The 17953-nt window shown below is 36.0% G+C and overlaps 1 pseudogene; it reads right to left on the bottom strand.

Moving 5' to 3' along the window:
* Window positions 1–2425: 2425 nt before the first annotated feature.
* Window positions 2426–17464, bottom strand: LOC115287141 (annotated as a pseudogene).
* Between the last annotated feature and the right edge of the window lie 489 nt (window positions 17465–17953).

Genomic DNA, 17953 nt, shown 5'->3' with positions numbered 1-17953 from the left:
TAAAAAATTTTTTTAATGTTTTATTTATTTTTGATACAGAGAGAGACAGAGCATGAGAAGGGGAGGGGCAGAGAGAGAAGGAGACACAGAACCAGAAGCAGGCTCCAGGCTCTGAGCTAGCTGTCAGCACAGAGCCTGATGCGGGGCTCGAACCCACGAACGTGAGATCTAACCTGAGCCGAAGCCGGAGGCTTAACCGACTGAGCCACCTAGGCGCCCCCCCATGCCCATTTTTGACTGTAGCATGACTGAGCTAGTTCCTAAAGAGACTCACATGCATATTTTCCAGTGTGCATATAATTTATAGTGTACATGTTGACAATATAACCTAACCTTAAATATATGTATATCTCAATGGATATGTTTATAAAAATGGGGAGTCATTTGCTAATCTATGAGATTTATATTTCATGATTATATTTTCTTGCATCTTTTTAGAGTCATGCTTGTCATTTTTCAAGTTTAATCCAGTTTCTAAAGTATACTTATATATAGCTAAGAACTTCTGCATCTGATGTTGATTAAAAATAGTATAGAGGTTTCCCTATGTACATTCCTTATTACAGATTATGAGTTCCTCATTATATACTAAAGATATTTTTATAATTAACTGAATTCTTGAAGGAACATTCATATTTAAAGGAAGCAACATAAAAAAGGTATTGTTTTTTTTTTCTGTACCAAAAAAAATATGCAGGGCTTATTGTGAGCTACAAAATAATCTTCCAATACTATCAATAAAAAGCATTTTGAGGTATTCTACTTCCAGCCAAGATAGGGAAATAGGGACTCATTTATTCTTCTGAGTGAAATAATTAAAAAAATAAAATGTATGACATAATGGTTTTCAAGCCATTATATATTAGGTAATATAGAAGAGTGATCCTTAAACACAGAAAACAAACAAGGTTCGAGGGAAAACTCTAGCTCACCACCTTGAGAGATTTTCCAGTCTGTGGCACAGGGAACAGGTGCCTGGGCAGAGCCTGGCTGACTCTCTGGATTGATGTGATGTAACTAAGATTTTAAGCAAGTCATAAAAGATAAAGTTCACAGGGCAGGGAATGGAAAGGAGAGGGATTCGTAGAGAGAGAACTCCAAATATTTGCAGAAGGTCCCATTCAGCACTGAGTACAATGCCGATGAGCTCACACATGAAGTAGCAAAGACACTCCTTGAGAATGGGAAAAGAGCCAAAAGAAAGGAATGAAAGAAACAGTATCAGTACTCACACAAGGCCAAAAACTGGGGCTGTTTTTACCATAAATTATGGAGGTGTGGGTAGAGTACACAAAATATCTTGCTTAGGAGTGGAAGATACATAGATATAGATTAAATGCTGTCCTACACCTGGCTAACATATCTTAAAAACAGTATATAAAACAAAATGTAGGTCATAAAAATACTAACCCTAATATTACTGTACACTTAATAAAAGTGCTTCAAATTACAGAGAGCAAACAATGATAGATCTTGGGGGATAAAAAGACAAATCCACAGTTATAGTTAAATATTTTTATACCACTCTCAGTATCTGATAGACCAAATAGACTAAAAATCACTAAGGATATAGGAGACTTAACAGCATTTTAATGAATTGAAATTTTTACACATTCCACCAACAAGAGAAGCTACATTCTTTTAAAGACAACATCAAATATTTAACAGGACTTTCTTTCCATAGTCTGAACAATAAAACATATTTAATAAAATTTTAAAAGATTTATGCTGTATAAAGTATATTCTTTGAATATAATAGAATTCAATTTGAAATCAATCTTGAATATTCCCAAATTTTTAAATATTAAATAAAACAATTTAAAAGAATTTAGACATACAGGAAGAAATAAAACTAAATTGGATTTTTACCTATATAAAACTGAAAACACTATCTGAATTTATGGGATTTTGCTAAAACAATATTTAGGAAATGATTTTTAACACTAAGCACCTATATAAGAAAAGAAGAAAGGTCTCGAATTAAGAACCACAACTTTCATTTAAAAAGCAATAAGAACAAAACAACCTAGAAAATAAAGAACAAATTAAACCCAAAGAAAGGAGGAGAAGACAATCATAAAAACGCACATGGAAATTATTAAACAGAAAAAAGAAAATAGGGAAAATTACAGTAACTAGACATTGGTTCTTTTATTTTTATTTATTTCACATAAGCAATCACTTACTTGAAGTTTAACATAAAATCATACAGATAAAATTTATATAAACAAAAATCCACATCCAGTTATGGCAAATAGAAAAAGACAAAGTATAAACAAAGAAAAATAACTGGAAGCTATATATATTTGGACACAGTTGTGTCTTGTACAAAATAATCATCTCAGATCAACAGTAGACCAATCTTCGATGTCCTGCAAGGTGGGTTAACTGTAGCAATCCCCTACTATTTCTTCAACGTGCTCCTTTAGTATGGATGTTTCTTGTCTTGGTGATTGCCACCCCCTTCACATGCCTTGTGATATGTGCTCTGTTGGCTACTGTGGTCTGCATATCCCTGTCCATCCATATCCATAGTTGCCAGAGTTCTATCCAGCATAAGCATGGCTGCTGTAGCCACTCTAGTTTTGATCATCACCATAGGCACTATTGTAATTTTCATATTCTTGATCATAATAGTTACTAAATCCTTGGTTCCAGTTTTGGAGCTGACCTCATCCATGAGGCCCAGTACCACCTCCTCCACCATCTGTAGCATCTCTTCCTCCTTTTTTGTTGTGGTGGTTATTGTTGCTGCCTATATACCCCTTTGTGTTGTGCAACTGTGATTTCACACTTCCTGGAACCAATTTGATGATATCTGCTTTCTAATGATGTCTTTCTGACTCTGTACATGTGATAAAACCAAATCCTCTTGTTTCATTTGTTTTTGTATCCATGGAGGTTCACTATTTTCAGTCTTTATAAAGGTTTCAAAATATTCTTTAATGTGTTCTTCAGAAGTATCTGAGCACAATCCACCAACAAAAACCTTTTTGAGCAGTTCTTTCCTTTTTAAAGCTTTGGATTTTGGGGATTCAATCAATCTGTCATCCAATTTGTGTTCCTTCAGTTGCCAACCTTACCAACACTAATGGCATCTTTGAAAAGCACAAATCCAGATCCTCTTGATCTTCCAGTCACTGGGTCTGTTTTAATTGGACAGTCTACAACGTCCTCAAATTGAGGAAAGATAGATCTTTCTTGCTTCTATCCCTGCTCAAGCCTCCAATATTTTACTGTCACACTGTTGATTCCTGGGCATAGATCTTATTTTTCTCTATGTTGCTGTACTTTTTCATGTTCTGCACCGAGGGGGTGCTGTCTACCGGGGTGCTGGTGCTCAGTTTCAAGGCAGCAGTGGGGGTGGAGCCTCCTATGCAGCTGGATCTAAAAGAGGAAAAGAGAAAAGTTGGTTCTTTCTGGAGATCAGTAACATTGACAGATCAGATCTTATCAGCGAGACTGATAAGCAGAAAAAGAAAGACAGGCATGACAAATACCAGAAATGAGGTTACATCTCTACTGATTGTACAGAGAGTAAAATATTAATAAGGAGACTATAATTTAACAATTTTATGACAGTAAGTCCAACAACATAGAAAATTGGCAAATCTGAAAGCCATTCCTAATAAAAATTCTCAGCAAATAGAAATACAAAGGAACTTCCTTAAAGGAAGTTTGACAAAGGGCCTCTGTAAAAAAAAAAAAAATCTTTTAATGCTAATATCCTGTGTAATGATTAAGACTAAATACTTTAAAGATCAGGAAAGAAGGAAGAATGTCTGCTTTCATTGTTTATATTCAATATTGAATTGGAAAGGCTAGCAAATGCAGTAAGAAAAAAATAAAAACAAAAGCAAAATGATTCTGGCTAGAAAGGAAAAAGTAAAATAGTTTTTATTTACAGAATACATCCTTGGCTAAGTAGAAAGTTTAAGGGGATTTAACAAAAATTGTACTAGAACTTGTAGTTGAGAAGAATATGGTTTCTGGATATAAGAACAATATTCAAAATTTCTATTTCTATATATTAACAATAAGTATCCTCAAAATTTAAAAGATACTATTTACAATACAGTGACAGTGTGGTAAGCTGATTTCAAATATTGTTTTGGAAGTTTAAATATCCTAATATAGGCAAAAAACATTTTTAAAAAATTTTTAATGTTTATTTTTGAGAGAGACAGAGACAGAGTGTGAGCCAGGGAGGGTCAGAGAGAGAGGGAGACACAGAACCAAAGCTGGCTCCAGACTGAGCTGTGTGCCCAGAGCCTGATGCAGGGTCTGAACTCACAAACTGTAAGATGGTGACCTGAGCCAAAGCCAGACAACCAGCCAACTGAGCCATCCAGGAGCCACCCCCCAAAATTTTTTTTGAAACAAAAATTTTGAGGATGCACAGTATCTGATTTTAAGATTTATTATAAAACTTTATATCCATGTCAATGTGGAACTAACATAAAGATGAAAAGATTAACAGATGAATGAAAGAATAGTTTAGAGAAATGTGTGTATATATGTATGTGTTTATCTACAGAGAGAGAGATAATGTATATAGGAAGAATAGTCTTAAAATAAAAATTTTAGTACTTTTGTACATCAAAACACAGAAAAATATAATCTTAAATGCATACGTTGAACAGTATAATAAAAATAACTCAAAATATATCATAAACATAAAAATAAGCTGCACATTTTTAGATTTCTAAAAATAAAAGAGAAAATTTTTGTGTCCTATGTGTAGAGAAAACTATGATTTATTGTGTACATATATGTAATATATATACACATATACATGAACATATAAATATATACATACATATTATATATATATATAAATTGAGCTTACTGAAAAATAAGAATGTCTTTAAAAAGCTACTATTAAGGGGATTAAAAGATAAAGACTAGGAGAAAATATTTGAAAATCACCATATCCGATAAAAGACATCTATACAAGACATCTAGAGAATTCTCAAAACTTGATAATAAAAAATGTGATGTATCAATAAAAGAATGAACAAAAGATTTCTAGCAGATAACTCATCAAAGAAAATGCGCAGATGGCAACCTGATCATACCAAGAATTTACAATGATATGAAGGAACTGGTAGTGCTATATCCTATAGGTAAGAATATCAAATGGTCCAAGTTTTCTCATTTAGGAAAAAAGTTTAGAAGTTTGAAAAAAAATTAATGTAAAATATAGACCTGCCATCATCTGTGTATTTCTAAGTATTTATCCAAACCAAATAAAAACATACGTCCCAATACAAAGGCCGGTGCATGACCATTCATAGTATCTTTGTAATAGCTAAAACCTTAAAATAACCCAAATGTCCAAAAAAGTTGAATGAATCAACAAACCATGTATAGCTATGCAATGGAATACTATTTAACAATAAAAATGAATTAATTGCTAATACATAAAACAACATTAATGAATCTCAAAATAATTATCATGAAAGAATCCTGACAAAAATCATACTCTGTGTTTGCATTTATATTAAATTAAATCAAATATATAATGAGAAACAATAACAGGGGCACCTGGTGGCTGTCTGTTGAACATCCGGCTTCAGCTCAGGTCAGACCCCACGTTCATGGTTTCAAGCCCCGCATCGGGCTCTGTGCTGACAGCTAGCTCAGAGCCTGGAGCCTGCTTCGGATTCTGTGTCTCCCTCTCTCTCTGACCCTCTCCTGCTCATACTGTCTCTGTCTCTCAAAAATAAATAAAAAGCGTAAAAAAAAGTTTAAAAAAAAAGAAACAGTAACAGATTAGTGGCTGCCTGGAAATAGGGTTAGGATTGGGGAAGGGCTGGAAAGAGGAATTAAACACACAGGAAGAACTTTCAGGATTGATGGATATGTTTAGTAATGGATAATGGTTTCACGGATATGTATGCCAAAAGTCATAAAATTGAACACTTTAAATAAAAGCAGTTTATTTTTGTAGATCATAAAAACATTCTGGTTCACTTTCAGAAAAATTTAGAGCCGTATTTTCTCATCACATGTAGCAACTCAAAATTAAATATTATAATCTCAGTCACATACTTAATCTTACAAAGCTTCACAAATTCTTGATCACAAGCATCTGTGTGCAGGTATTTAGGTAGATAATGTAGCTGATGTGATATGTTTATTAAGCCCTGTGAACAATGTTAACAACAATTACACTCCTCAAGCTAATAGAACATTCATGTTTGATGTTTAAATAATTTCATTATCAAGATGAATAATAGGATTGACTTTGACAACTTTCTTAATTACTGATTTTGACAGGAAGCCAACACTAATTAGAATTTCATTTTTATAAACTGAATACACTGTTTGTAATCAGCCAAACATCCCTCAATTAAATCAGAGCTCTAATATTGCCCAGGTTGTCATTTTAATTACTACATAATATATGTGGAAAAATAAGTGTTTATGTTAATTTTAAAATATTACTCTATAAAAGACTAATTCATATGTGAATTTTTAGTAGTCTACAGCCAGTTTTGCTACATGTGATAGAGACATAAAAAGTATGTTTAGCACTTCAGTTATATTTAAAAACTGCAAGTTTCTAAGGATTAACCTTTTATAATTATTTTAGAATTTAAAATGTTTTACTTTCCTATAGTAATGGGAACATTACAATGACCACAGCAAAACCCAAACGTTTTCTTTGGGGTTCCTCAAGTTTGACCTGTGGGGCACAGGTTGATAGTGTGTCCAAAATATACCCAGCCAACTGATATACCATATGGCACCTTCCTAGTTCACCTGGAATTGTTAGTCTCATCTGTTTTTGGAAAAGCTGCCTGAAAAAAGTCATTTTAGTCTGTCCTGTTTGCTCATGCCAATAGCAAGGTGACATTTCCACTCCATGAAATGACTGAGAATGGTAATAGTCCCACTTGGGCGTCCTCAACATGGTAAGCAAACCTTTCTTTCCACAAGTACCTTTTATGTCATTGGGATTGTATTTCTTGTATGGGGCACTAGGCATTAACTTTCATCCTCCTGAAAAAAATAGTGATTTGCACCTTAGGGTTAGTCATAAGAATCCTTTAAGTATGTAAAGTCATGGAAGACATCCAGACAGGTTGAATTGCCTTACTTTTTGTCCAAGGTAGAGTCTGGGAGATCTTTAATACAGCCTGCTGTTTCTGAATTGATGTTTTGTACCAAGTAGAAAGGTCAATACAGACACTTAGGGAGAATGCCACCTGGCTTTTTAAGCTAAATGCTACCGGTTATAGAGTTTATTCAGAGAGAGTGGGTTACAAGGTTGAATCAATATTACAAGTTGTTGTCATTTTGCTGTTAAAGTCCTATTGGTAGTAGCTTAGTTAAATGCCACATAACACATTTCAAACTGATTTGGTTTCAGCCCTTTCAGTCAAATCAGAATCAGAGTGGCAGATATAATGCACATATAGGAAAATTCTAGTGATTTGATATAGAAATGAAGGTTGGTTATTATTAGGAGATAATGCTCCCTAAGTCTGTTTCATTCTTGAATGACTTCTATTATGTTGTGTTGTTTGAACTGTCTTTTGAAAGATGATTATACAGCAAACAGCATTGGAAGACAGAGATAGTATCTCACTCCAGGGCAGAGGGCGTGAGGGTTTCTTTACTATGTAATTTGTCTTTCCATGGAAATAGGCAGGCTTGCGAGCACCCCCGTTTGAGAGATTGGAACTTTCTAAGCTTGAGATTCCTCAGATATAATCTAAAACCTCTGCATTCACGACATCAGGTGGGCCTCTTCCTATAGCCTCATGGCGGGCAGGTGGAAGGAACTGATAGAAACATAAAGGTTAAGGTATCTGTTGTGCCTCGAGTAACAGAGTACTTTGTCTCTGACCCAGGAGTCTAATGTTTCTTGTTAACATCTATGAAACTGTCAGGATACCTACTTGTTTTATAAGCAAGGTAAAAATCTCAGACGTTTCACAGTCCTTGCCTCCCTTTCCACATTCTGTAACCAAAGCATTTATTCCTGAGAATCAGATTCGTGATTCCTTGGACAAAGAGACAAACGTGATTGGGGCAGCAGTTATGACTTCTTAGGTTCATTTGTGCAGTCGTTATGATACATCCTGAAGCTTTATTTTATAGGAACCCGAGTCTTTATATTGTCAAAGCCAAAATTCTTTGAAATGTTTGGGTGTCCCGTTTTGTGAGTAAAGTCATTCTAGTAAATAGCCATAGGTCCCTCTTGAGGGGAGAACTGAGGGAATCTTTACAGTGCATAATCTCCATAACTTTCCTTGTTCCTTTCCTGGACTCCGGGCTACTTCTTTAGTTGGTCAGTTTAAGTTGTGAAAACTGGTTCAGATCTGAATGGGCATAAAGTTTGTGACTTAAACCCAAGGTAGCTGCCAGTTATCTAGGCTCTTTTCTTCTCTATAGATTAAGCAGCACCTTTTCTGGTTACTTGCATGTTTTATCTCAAGGGAATTCATGTTCTCTTGACGATCTCAAGGGATTTTCTAAGGATTCATTCGCCTGTTTGCTACTCAGATATTGATATTCTTTACAATAATTACAATTTGCCTCTGATAGTTAAATATCACTATTGTCTCCTCTATGCCATGCCCTGTGCTATCCAACGTTCAAATCTGTGACAATATAGCCTACCATCAGCTCTGACCTACCAAGAAGATCCACTACTTTTTTCTAATAATGCCAGTACCCTACTCACCCAAAGTGTCTTTAAGACACCTTCCTAAATTATAGTCAGTTGGTAGGTGGATGTCGTTACTCTCTAAATACAGGAGATGGCTACCATATTGATAACATTTGCCAACTCTGTGTTTTGCCCTTTTGTTCAAGTTCTTTCAAGATCCATTCTCTTCCTCCCCCTATCAGTATATGTGGACAAAGTCATACGGATCATTGAAGATATAGTATCATTGTGCCTTTCACTGATATTGCCCCTTCTTTGTCAGATTGTGTAGTGACACTCCTAATTGTTGGTATGGCTAGGAGGCGAGGCAGAGTCAAATCTGATTGAAGCATGATATCCTGAAAGAAAAAGGAGTAGGCCACTTCTGAAGGTCCTGTGAATGAAGGAAGCCAAGGATTTCAAGTTTTTTAAGTGTGTATACCTCACTTTCTCAATCTCATGTCTCAGACTCCTAGTCCCCCCAGATCAGAACACGTACATTTTCATACTGAACTATGAGAATATTAATCTTATTATTGAACTTAATATTCAGCTCCATTGCTGTCCAGGTGGCTTTGTGATTGAGAGTGCCAGTCTTACATTTGCCTGTAAGTAAAGACATGCTACCCAATGTGGGGACAAGGGGTCAGAGTGGGGGCTCTATCCAGATACTAGTGGGAATTATAGAAGACAGAATTTGAGTTTAGGCTCCTAAGGGAGAGGCCTGGTAATAAGAGTCTAAGATCAAATAGAGTTATAGCAAATAAACTTTCCTTTCCAGAATTTGTGGATATCAGATTTAGGGAGGTGGGAGGGGAGGTTATTCAGATGTGGCCAATAACTGGATAAAGAAGGAGAAACTTCAGTGTTAATTGAGGGGAGCCAGTCAGCTTGTCTGACATGAAGAAACACATTCTAGTAATTTTACTCTGAAGTGAAGAGAAAGGGCAAGATAGAACTAGAGAACAGGTCAATTCCCAAATAATGGACTAGCAAAGACAAAGCAGGCACACTTGCTTTTCTTTCTGGCTCTAATCTCTTCTTCCTTTATGGCCTGCAGGTATAGCTTCACCCTTTCCTTCTCTTTTAGCTTCCTTGGTTCTGTGGTGCCCTTTGAGGGTTAAAACATGTGGCCCACAAGGTACACAGGAATAAAAAGAAAGGGATGGGAGTATTCTGCAGAAACTGCAGCTGAAGCATATTGGGCAGGTGAAAGGAATTACAAGCCACTATCTCTAATCTCTGTGCTTTTGCAAAAATAAAATTCTTGAATCCAGATGGCATCTCGTTGATCAGGGGGAGAGAGTTTGGGCAACTTAGTAGTTAGTTCCACGTTTATGAACAATTGAGATGGAGGCCAACATTAATGTGTTAAACTTAACATATATTAAAACAATGAAGAGTCTATCTCAGTATCAAGGAGAATGATGACTATCAATATTCTCATTGAAACATATCAGTGGAAGAAAGTGGGTATAAACCACAGAAGGAAATCAGTTAAGGAAGGCAGGAAACTCTAAAGGAGCAGTAACTTAATTTATTATTTATTAGCCAATTTAAGAAAACTAAATGGAACCAATCCATTATTTTATCAAAAATGGGATGTTGATAATGGTGCTTTAAGATAAAAGAAATGTATGTTTAAACAATATTAGCAATTAAAATAAACAAAATGTTCATATAAAGCCAATATAATTAAAAGTATATTTCCTTTATTCCTTTATTGATTTTCCCTCAGGAAAAAAACTAAGAACCATAAAGTTAGTGATTGTATGAACATTTCCTTTTAATGTCATGAGGGCTATTGACTTCTTAACCCTATTTCCTTTCTGAAACATGTGATATAATATAAACAAAGGTGTGATTTTTTTTCCTTTCTAAGTGTACATAAACTAACTCAATATTATTAATGTGGATGACTATTCTCCTAAAGCAATTTCCTTTTTTTTAAGTAAAGTCTTTCCTAATAATAGAATTCTAGATCTGATATAATTTAGAAAAAGAATATATGAGACTTTAGAGAAAATTATCAACTCTCAGAAAGAAGTCTGAGTGAATCATTCTCTTTGGGAAGATAATGTCTAATTATAGAAGGGAAATAGAAAGTTTGTAAACTCATATTGGATAAACACAGAAACTGACTCAAAACACTGTGTGCCATGCAATATCACCAATACTATATGTTTGGTGAATGCTTATATATAGAACCTATTTTTAATGATGCAAATAGAAATATACAAACATTCTTTAAGAGGAATTGTCACTGTTCAAAGATAGTCTATGCTAAATATCAAGAGAAAGGTGCCTGTGTGGCTGGAACATGGTTATCTGGGAGAGAACAGTAGAAAGTGACGGCTGAAAAGAGTCCTGTGGCCGGATCATGAAGGGCATTTTGGAACATAATAAAGATTTCCAATTTTATGTGAAGTGTGAACTTTGGAGGACTGTAAGCAGTGAAGAGATACCATCAGACCTGTGCTTGGAAATAATTACTCATATTGATGCACGAAGAAATGATTATAAGGGGAATACACTATAGAATATAAATCAGGGACGCCAATATGGGGGCTCGTGGGTAGCTGGATAAGTGAAGGTGGTAACTTGGGTTAACGTGACAGTGGGATTGTTGATAAATGATCCAACAGGGGATATATTCTGAAAGCAGATGGCAGGATGTTCTCCAGCCTTTTTTCTTTTTTTAAATGTTTATTTATTTTGAGGGAGAGAGAGTGTGTGCAGGAGAAGGAGCGGCGAGAGAGAATCCCGAGCAGGCTCATGCTGTCAGTGCAGGGACTGACGCGGGGCTCAATGGGATGCTTAGCCAGCTGAGCCACCCAGGCGCCACTGGATATTCTTCAGTTTTTATCTGGAGTATGAGAAAAAGCAAACAGGGTACTTCCAGGGTTTTTGGCTTCAGTAACTTCACAAATAGGATTGACATATAATGAAATAAGGAATTTGGGGATGGATCATGTTGGGTATGGGATATCAAGATTTCCATTTTAGCTTTTTGCCTGTGGACACCACCAAGTAAGCATTGTTAAAGTCTCTCCTCGCACTGCCATCATGTCTAAGTCAGAGTCTCCCAAAGAGCCTGAACAGCTGTTTCATCAGAGATTTGAGCTTTGAAATAACTGATGAGAGTCTGAGGAGCCATTCTGAGCAATGGGGAACGCTTACAGACTGTGTGGTATTGGGAGATCCAAACACCAAGCGCTCCAGAGGCTTTGAGTTTGTCACCTATGCCACTGTGGAGGAGGTGGATGCAGCCATGAATGCAGGGCCACACAAGGTGGAGGGAAGAGTTGTAGAACCAAAGAGGGCTGTCTTGAGAGAAGATTCTCAAAGACCTGCTGCCCATTTAACTGTGAAAAAGATTTTTGTCAGTGGCATTAAAGAAGACACTGAAGAACAACATCTAAGAGATTATTTTGAACAGTACAGAAAAATTGAAATGATTGAAATCACGACTCACTGAGGCAGTGGCAAAAAGGGAGGCTTTGCTTTTGTCACATTTGACAGACATGACTCTGTAGACAAGATTGTCATCCAAAAATACCATACTGTGAAAGGCCACAACTGTGAAGTAAGGAAGGCTCTGCCTAAACAAGAGATGGCTAGTGCTTCCTCCAGCCAAAGATGTAGTGTAAAACTGTGCTGTCCCCAGCCCACCGCTACAACCTCAGATTTGTCTGGAATCAGCAAGTATCCTGCAGGACAATATTGATGCAGTATAATGGCCTCCTTTTTGAGAGATTTCTCATGTCTGATTTTTTTCTGCTAAAATCCTATTGCCTCATCACTTTACCTGTGTCTTCAAACAGTGTTTTTGTTATATTTTCTTTAGTATTTTATGCAGATTTTCTAGATGACACTCTATCTCTCAAAAGAGACTCACTATGTGTTATCTTTTTTTAAATGTGTATATTTGAGAGAGTGAGAGAGAGCCTGAAAAGAGGAGGGGCAGAGCAAAAGGGAGACACAAAATCCAAAGCAGTTTCCAGGCTCTGAGTTGTCAACACAGAGCCGGACACAGGGCTCAAACTCACAAACTGTAAGATCGTGATCTGAGCCAAAGTCAGACGCTTAACCAGCTGAGCCACCTGGGTACCCCACCATGTGATATATTTTTAAATATCAAAAACAAGAGAGTAAACTCTATAGAGCTTGGTCTGAAGACATGCATACACACACAAACACTCTGAACACCCATGCAATTATTAAAATGAGTACTGTTCATCAGGAATATAGTCAATGGTATTATAACAGTATAGAGACAGATGGTAGCAGCAATCTGAGCATAGCATAATGCATAGACTTGTGGAATCACCATGCTGTAACCTGAAACTAATATAACATTGAGTATCTACTATAACTAAAATAAAAAAATGAGAGTTGTTCACTCTTAATCTATAGGTAGTCTTATTTTTTTAAATTTTGTTTAATAATATGTTCCTATAGTTTCCAAAATTTCAGAAAACAAAAATGGAAAACTGTCCTTAGCAGAATTTAACTTAAATAGAAAAGTAATATGCTTTATTAATAGATATGTGTACGTGCTATGAAAATTAGATGACATAATGTATCTATTTGGAGTTTTTAGATTATTCTTTTATAATTCAATAACACATGTACTTAGTGATGCAAAACATTTTGTTTTGATCTATCAAAAATTGCTTTAAATCTTGTTGTAACTTTGTAGGATAATGATAAGCATCATTTATTTATTTTTCTTAAAGTGTTTTAAGTTTTTTAAAAAATTTTAAAATATTTTTTATTTATTTTTGAGACAGAGAGAGATAGCATGAGCAGGGGAGGGTCAGAGAGAGAAAGAGAGAGAGAGAGAGACAAAATGAGACAGAATCCAAAGAGAGGCTCCAGGCTCTGAGCTGGCTGTCAGCACAGAGCCCAACACTGGGCTGGAACCCACAAACCATGAGATCATAACCAGAGCCGAAGTCAGACCCTTAACTGACTGAGCCATTCAGGTGCCCCTAGTTTTTATTATTACTAGAGTAAGTATGTCCTTCTTAAGACCATGTTGATTATCTTTGGATTTCCTGGGCTGGGGGAAAGAATTCTGTGCCTCTACTACTGTTATCTAATAAATTTTTAGTGATGAACAGTTGAATTACTTACAAAATTGCTTTTTAAATAATATATGTGCCTAAACCCTATGATAACATTTTCAGAAGATACTTATTTGATAGAAGAATGTATTCGTGAGCATGTAAGAATCTTGTGAATACTTGTTTTCAATCACTATAAGTGCATATCTAAAAAACTTCCAAATTAAATATACAATGCTGGCTGATGTTCACTTTTTTTGTGGTTATTTTAACTCACACTGACAGTTATATACAATCTCTGGGTATATTCTGTTTACATGTGTGTGTATATGAGTTGTATATACATGTATTATATACGTGAGTATATGCCTTGTGGCTCTTCCCATCATGCAAACATCAACATCAAGCAATATGTATTCAGAATATTTACTTGGGGTGGGTTATTTTAAAGCTGCTTTTGTTTGAAATTTAAGCTGTATTATGCATTGCAATGTCTTTAGAAGTTTTCAACATTTGATGGAAAAACATACAATTAAAATATGATGTAGTATGTTTTAAAGTATTGGGTTTATAAATATTGTTACCAAGGTGATGGTTTCATTTAATGAAAACATTCTTTGACTGAATCAGATTTGGGACTTTAAAAAGTTCAGTTAATAATAATTTATTCAGTGGGTGAACAGCAGAATAACCTTTGCTTATTGGGAAGTATTTATTTACTTACTTACTTAGGTACTTACTTACTGAGATGAGAGAATGGCTTTAATGGACTCCTCCAATGCAAAATAGCTAGAGAACAGATTGGGTTATGATAAAAAATGAGGATTCTCATACACTTCATTTTGAAAGGTATAAGTATGTCCTTATCCAGGGGAAAGGTAGCTGGCAATGGGTATTTGGGGAAGATATTATTCCATTATCGTCACAATTAAAGGCTGAACAGTGTAAGGGGTAAGAATCTAACATCAGGAGAGAGATTGCCTTTGATTATATTCCACCTGTATCATTAATTAACTGCATGGTTTTGAGAAAGTTATTGTGTCTCACTTTCTGCATCTTTATAGTTGAGGAAATAATAATATTAATCAATAGGTTTAATATTGAGGTTAAATTATTGTATGTGAGACACTTTGAACAGCACTATGTAACTTTAACTGTTATTATCACTGAGATCAAATCTTGAAATAGTTTGAGAAAAACAGATAATATATTCACATTCACATTTTATTTGAAAGACATAACCAACTTTCTTCAGTGTATTGTTTTTATGACCAAAACTACATTTTGGGAAAAGTGCTGAAGAATGTGGGCTATAATAGCCCAAATTATCAGTGTTTGTCTTTTGAAATGTTCAAGATCAATCATATTGTTGAGACTTTTATTTTTCTTTGCCTAGTTAATATTTTATATGAGGTATTTTTCTATCATGGGAATTAATGTTTTTAGCACTGGATTAAATAGAATAACTATTTGCCATTTTTTATAATGAGAAATTCAAGCAAACAGTCTTCTGTAATCCTGAGTCTATCTGCACCAATCTTTGATACTTTTGTATTCCTTTCATACTAAGATATTCCAGGATAATCTTATACTTTCTCTGCTCCATCTCTGGGATCATAAATTTCTCCAAGAAGCTTTGCTTCTGATAAGTAGAGTATGGTATTTAGAAATCATCTGGGTATTGATATTTTCATTGCTGCCAGGCCGTCATTGTTTCTAAGTACTCTCAGCAGACATGTGTTTATATCTATCTTATCTATCAACCTGCCCACTTACCTACCTATATGTAGGTATTAAAAACCATAGATAAACATTAGAATCCTCCAATTCCAATCTAATTAGCACAAGCTTCTTCTAGCATCTTGTAAAAAATATTTTTAATTTCCTTTTCCAACACAAAGAAATGAGTCTCCCATTTCCTACATTTACTATTTGCTTAATCCTCAAATACAAATGAAGTACATGATCCAGACTCACTGATCCACATCGCTATGGAAAATGAACCTACTCTCAGGAGTTCAACATGGATTTATAGTTCTTTGATTTTTTAGCCTGAAGCGCAAGCACTTTCAAAGCGTCTCTTTGTGGGACGCTTGTTGATAGGTTGGTGAAAGCAAGACTAATTCAATGTAACTGGAAAGGAAGCCTCATAAGTGCGTGGATACAGAGAACAGTGATGCATGGGGTGGGTATTACATTAACAGTCCATCACATTGTGTCACTGAACCTAAATGACTCTTCACCCTTCATATCCAATACATACTCACTTCTAAGATCCCCCAAATCTTATCTAGTCATGGTATCAGGATCATAATCCATAATTTTGTGAGCATATCAAGTCTGGATATAGATGATCCTCTTCAAAGTTCTCTGAAGTAAAAAGATAAGTTATCCAGCCTGCATACTTTTTCCAAAGGGTTATACTTTGTGGTAGGCAGAATTCTAAGATGCTCCCAAGATTCCTTCTCCTGGTGTACATGCCTTGTAGAGTTTCTTCTCTTTTTGTGGGGATGGGATCAGAGAATATGATGGTTTCATATGATTAGATTACTGATGTCTTCACTTTTACTTAATCAAAATGGTGATTACCCTGAGTGGGCCTAATGTGAAAAGGCGAGTATTTTAAAAGAGGGTGAAGCATCTGAGACTTGCTCCTTTTGATTTAGAAGGAAGCAAACTACCAGTTTCTAAAGAAAACTGTGTGGCACGGAACAATAGGTGTTCTCTAGGAGCTGAGGTCCTTCGTCCTGCAACCACAGAAACCGACTTCTGCCAACAAGGGTCTTGGAAGAGTTACTTGCATCTCAGAAGGGGGATGGGTCTGGCCAACACCTGGAATTGAGTCCGGTGAGACTCTGAACAGGGAGCTAAGCAAGTTGTTGGTATCCAGACTCCTAACCCGTAGACGTTGTGAGATAATACATTTATATTCTGTTAAGGTGATGGTGTGTGGCGATTTATAACGCAGCAATAGAAAACAAACATGTGCTCCCATTTCAAACAATAGAGAGGAAGAGCTTGTTCAGAGAAATTGTAAAATTCAGTCACATGTTTCCGGTTTTCTTATCCTACCAGCGGGGAATGGTTTCTGATTTAGGCCCCAGTTTCGCTCCCTGGGAGCACTTTCTTAGCCTGGCTTTCTCTGTAGTTCTTGGCTCTACCCTTTAGGCTGTCCATCGTTTTTCAAAAGAAATGGTTCCAGTTTGCAGCAAAGCAACCCTCCTGTGGTGCCTGTTTCAGAAATGGGGCCAAGAGACCTCATTTAATTTTGAATTTCCTCAGCCCCTGCTTTTCAGTCCAAGCTGGCAGGGTTTTTAATAGTACCCTTATTTAAATAACTTTGTGAGTTTCCTATGACATTTTGGAAGGCTTACTCCCTGCCCCCAAAGTCACATTAATTTCATGACAGACTTATCTCTACCTTAGGGGTGTCAGGCGACTATGTAACAATATTCATATGATTTTTTGAATTCCATTTTTGTCAAGCTGATAAGATCTATTAGGTACAGCTTAAATCTCTCTCAGATCTTTAGAAAATCCTTTGCTCCTATATCTTTGCTTTGATCTTTACCTTGAGGCCACTTATTGCTTCAGAATCTTTGCCAGACCCAGAGACTTGAGATGGAAAAGCTTTATTTTCCAAACCAGCTGGTCGTGACACCTCCATTTTTTCCCCTCCAAATCGACCTTGCAACATGAATGATTCATTTTTATCGCTTCTCTTTGTTCTCATACCTTATCCTACCCAGCTAAAAGAAGCCAGAAGATATTTTGCAAATTCTGTTAGAACATGTTCTTAGCCAGATCCTCTAGTTCATTAGGTACAGTTTCTGTCTTTCGAAACTTTCATGTTGACCAGTAATTCCATCTCTACACACTTGGGTCCCCACTGTCCCATCCTCCACAGCAGTTTCCTCACCCCTCTTAAAGACACAGTTTGTTTGCAGATCCTCCAGGCTTGGCATCAGGACTCTTTGTACTGTTCCTCCTCTAGTACGAGCGTCTCCTGCTGTTGATGATCAACGACAAAGCAGCATCTTAGGTTTGTGTTTTGGCAGGACTCCATTTCAAGCTACTATTTCTATATCAGATTTATATCTCTAATTATACACACACACCGCTCAAAAACCAGAGGCTTAAAATGCCAACACTGTTTTTTCTCATGATTCTGTGGATCCGCAATTTGGACTGGACTCAACCGGATGTTTCTACTATTGTTTTC

This window comes from Suricata suricatta, chromosome 3 (assembly GCF_006229205.1).
Source record: "Suricata suricatta isolate VVHF042 chromosome 3, meerkat_22Aug2017_6uvM2_HiC, whole genome shotgun sequence".
In the NCBI taxonomy this organism is placed as follows: domain Eukaryota; kingdom Metazoa; phylum Chordata; class Mammalia; order Carnivora; family Herpestidae; genus Suricata; species Suricata suricatta.
Note: the sequence above shows the minus strand (reverse complement) of the source record. Positions and strands in the feature narration are given on the sequence as shown.